Source organism: Hetaerina americana, unplaced genomic scaffold (assembly GCF_022747635.1).
Source record: "Hetaerina americana unplaced genomic scaffold, ioHetAmer1.1.p SCAF_9, whole genome shotgun sequence".
In the NCBI taxonomy this organism is placed as follows: domain Eukaryota; kingdom Metazoa; phylum Arthropoda; class Insecta; order Odonata; family Calopterygidae; genus Hetaerina; species Hetaerina americana.
In genome coordinates, this window is record NW_027287538.1 from 50,230,952 (window position 1) to 50,235,409 (window position 4,458).

Here is a 4,458-nt window from a genome sequence, read left to right on the forward strand (position 1 = left end):
GACATACCTGGAAATTACATGCCCCCAAATATATTGCGCATGGTGTTTTCCTTTTAGTTTCTTCTTAAATGAGATGGGTGGTGGCGGATATTTTGTCCATTCATGATGTGAGGTTATGACCTGGGGGTTAATAACTGGGAATCATTCTTCCAGTTTCAGTGCGTATGGATAAATTCAATTAAAAATTATGGTGAAAATAAAAAATCAGAAAATGTTCTCTTTATGAGTGGGGTCGCAATATGAGGGTCAGTTTGATTATAGCTTATGTCACTTCGTTGCCGTTTTACGCCATCTGCTATACTATCAAAGAAAAACGATGACTATTTAGATATATTCCAATATCAGCGTTTACTTTGACTGTTTACCTGAATTCTAGAGTGATTTTGTTGAAAACTGTAAGTAAAGCAATAAATTAAATAATTTTACGACGACTTTATACCTATAGCCTTAGCCTACGCTGATTTCACGGAAAAAGGACGAGTTTTGTTTCCTATGTGTAAATACAAAATAATATATCAATAGCTAATTCACGTAATCAGTTCGTTGTGCTAATTGGAGGAAAAGTGTATCTCCTCCCTCTATTCCCCATTTCGTATAACCGTGAATAAACACAATCACACAAATCACACATTTTAAATACACAATGACAAATTGTGTCTCTTTGGCGTAAAATTTAAAAAATTTTATTTTTACACCAAAGCTTTATATTAAATGGCTGATGATAGATGCAATTTTCACAAGAAACTCAGATTTTTCTAATGCTAGGCTAGAAATTTGGAGCAAAATGCGTAAAGATACCTAGAATAAGACTCGTGAAAATCAGTCGTGATTCAAGTTTTTTAAATTGAGTAAAAGTGTCTTCAGAATCCCAGAGTCCCTAGAGTGAAAAATATTTACAGTTTATTAATTTTAAACTTGTTGAGTCAAATGGGTGACACGAGTACTTTAGAATTCTTTAAATTCCTATTTCACGTAATCTTCCTTAAAGAACAACATATAGCTTCTCGCGTAATACAATTGAAGAGTTTCTAGAGTCTCTGTGTCGTGCTTTGCCTACATGTGTACACGTTGAAATTAAATTTAAAATACTTCGCCTTTCCACATTTGGTTTATGTGGAAAGGCGAAGTATTTTAAATTTAATATTAAATTTCAATATGAAGAATTTCCACCTAGTGACGCCAGAAACTGTTTCATTTATGTGTACACGTATTTCTTAAAATCATTTCACGTTTTTACTGGCTCACTATTGCCGTTTTCTTTGTTTATTACCTTGAGTAACAACAGAGTATAATAAATAGATGTAGTCACTCTCTGCAATTTAAAAGAGTAAGCATTCAGGTGGAGAATAAAATCAGGCTATATTTTTAAATGTGTTGCCATTGAAAGGAAATTCCTTGAAGGTTTGTTTTTTTATACAATATGCCCAGATATGTGCACCAGCGTATTAATGTCCGTATGTATATAATCCCAAAAATATTAGGAGGATAAGATATTTGAGGAGTTCGGAACACTGGGAAAGGTCATTTTCTGTTTTCGTTTATCGAAGGGATGTGTAAACTAAGAAAATTCCAGTCACCATACATATAAGTGTATTTATGTCACAAAACGGTGTCATTACGGTAGTCTCCGTAATTTTCCAGGTAAAATAAAAAAGCATTCATGAAGACTGGTTACTGTAATTGGGGAAAATGTGAATAGTCGTAACAGCATAATTACGGTAAACCCTGCAATTTTCCAGTAGAAATTTGCAAAACAAATTCATAGTCGTCTTGCAATAATACGATCAACTGAAAAAAAATCGCCCGAGCAGGGACTTGAACCCTGGACCCTTAGGTTAAAAGCCTAATGCTCTACCGACTGAGCTACTCGGGCTCATGACAATAATGAAAGCGATCTAAAGTAGATACTAAAATGTTCAACTAATAGCGTCGAGGACCTTACTAGCTACCTATACACCCGTGGATTTCGCAACAGTTTTGTCCCTACGGAATCAAATCTGTCATTCACATACTCTCGTGACTCGAGGCTGCCAGCGTGGCAGATTGCATAGGACTACATCTGTCAGGCTCGAACAGGTCAAATACGAGGGTCATCCGGAAAGTAGTACCCGTTCGTGAAATAAAGACACAAAAGTAAATATTAACAAACATAAAAAATTTTATTTGAAAGAGGATACTTTAAACTACTTCTCAACATAATCTCCAAGCAAATTAAGGCATTTGTCATAACGTGTGACAAGTTTCTGTATTCCTGCTGCATAGTCCTTCGCCGCCAGCTCATTGAGATACAGGGTCACTCCTTCTTTAAGTTCTTCATCGCTGTCAAATCTTTTTCCTGCCAAAAAGTCTTTAAGCTTTGTAAAGAGATGAAAATCTGAAGGGGCCAAGTCCGGGCTATACGGTGGATGGTCGAAAGTTTCCCATTTGAATTGCTGCAAAAGTTTTTGTGTTATCCCAGCTGCATGAGGCCTGGCATTGTCATGAACGAGAATGACACCAGTAGACAATAGACCTCGCCGCCGATTTTGTATTGCCCGCCGTAATTTCTTTAATGTTTCACAATACGCATTGGCATTAATAGTGTCTCCACGGGCCATAAAATCAATAAGCAATACACCTCGTCGATCCCAGAAAATGGTTGCTATGAGTTTCCTGGTGGACAGAACTGTCTTGAATTTTTTTGGTTTGTTTGGTGAATTAGCATGATGCCACTCCATTGACTGTCGTTTACTCTCAGGTGATGCATAACAAACCCATGTTTCGTCACCAGTAATTATGCGAGTCAAGAAAGAGTCTCCTTCATCAGAATAACGTCCCAAAAACGTCAGTGCTGCAGCCATACGCTTGGTTTTGTGCTCATCTGTAAGCTTGCGAGGGACCCATCTTGCACAAATTTTTGCATAATGCAGATGGTGTTTAACAATTTCATGAACAATTGTTCGAGAAACATTGGGAAAATGCTCACAGATGTCATCAATTGTGACGCGCCGATCGTTCCTCACGAATTCGTCAACTGAGCTCACCAGTTGGTCTGTAATGACAGACGGTCTCTCCGAACGCTCATCGTCGTGTGTGTTCCCCCTCCCCATGTTGAAGTTGCGACACCACCGCCGAACAGACGACTCGTCCATTACATTGTCTCCATACACCTCCTTTAATTGGCGATGAATATCACATGGGCGAACGTTTCTTGCATTGAGGAATTTAATCACTGCCCTCACTTCACAACTGGCGGCGTTCTCAATCTTTTTAAACATTGTAAACAATCACAGAAACAACACAGGCAATGCTAGCGTCACGCAACTTGGCTCAGAGAAGGCAGACAAGCCACTGAAGCTATCTGACCTCGTCCAGCGGCTACTCGCGTCGTCAGCACTTCATGCGGCACGAACGGGTACTACTTTCCGGATGACCCTCGTATCAGGTAGCCCAAACATTTTCAAATCCGATCACGTTTACTTACTTCGGCAATCGACTACCAAACTGAACGGTCATCAAATGCAAGGGAGAATTGCTGAAAACGTGGCGCAGGAACAAACAAAATATTTTAGGAGATGTTTACGCGTTCCTTGGGATACTTGTATTAGACCCGGAGTTTTGCTGTGGCCTTTACGACCATAAAACTAAAGAAAACACAGGGATCAGAGGAAGAATAAATATTCTCATAGATTTTATAGATGGAACGGGACTTGTCACATTAATGAAAATGAAAAAATATTTAGTGTGATGAATATGACAACATCACATTCCTTAAAGACAACAGCTTCATTAACGCCGATACGAAGATGGTAATTCCAAAACTGAATCAACAGATCTAAATACATGCAGTTCGTTTTCAGGCAATTCCCATGATCTGGTTTATGTTCAAGTGATATCGTGATGAAAAGTTTATGCCCGTATTTTTTTTACTGTTATTCAAGGGCGCTTACTGATATTTTTTTCTTATTTAGTATAAAAATGCAAACACCATGTTGGAACGGTATATCTTTTCCCCTTTATAGCATGTCCGGAGCTGAGAAGCACATCGAATTACACTTCATTTATACGAATTATCCCATGGCCTTAGGGCCGTCTTTATCTATCGAACTTGTGACTAGGCCGATCGGATTCTACAGATTTAGGTGACTGGTGAGGTCAGTTTTGCGTACCTACGGGCCTGTTGGATTGAATATGTCGTCATTTTTGTTGATTAAATATCCATCCAAATATTTCCGATATGTGGGGTTGGACTTAGACGGGTCAGGTCCGTAAAACCAGATCTAACTGGGAATTCCGCCGACGTACGGCTAATCACTAAGTAAAGTCAAGAAATTTGGGCAGGAACTTCACACTGCGAGAGTAAATTAGTAATTTGCGAAATCTAATGAATATTTCGGGCGGTAAATACAATTTATGACATTGATAACCGCACCTATTACTGCTTCTATATTTTCTCTACAGGACCGAAAAAAAGTAAAC

At 38.5% G+C, this 4,458-nt stretch overlaps 1 non-coding gene across 1 annotated transcript; it reads right to left on the minus strand.

Annotated features, from left to right (window-relative positions):
- Positions 1 to 1,800: 1,800 nt before the first annotated feature.
- TRNAK-UUU (transfer RNA lysine (anticodon UUU)) lies at positions 1,801 to 1,873 on the minus strand. The gene has a single exon. It is a non-coding gene; the product is annotated as a tRNA-Lys (tRNA).
- Positions 1,874 to 4,458: the final 2,585 nt, after the last annotated feature.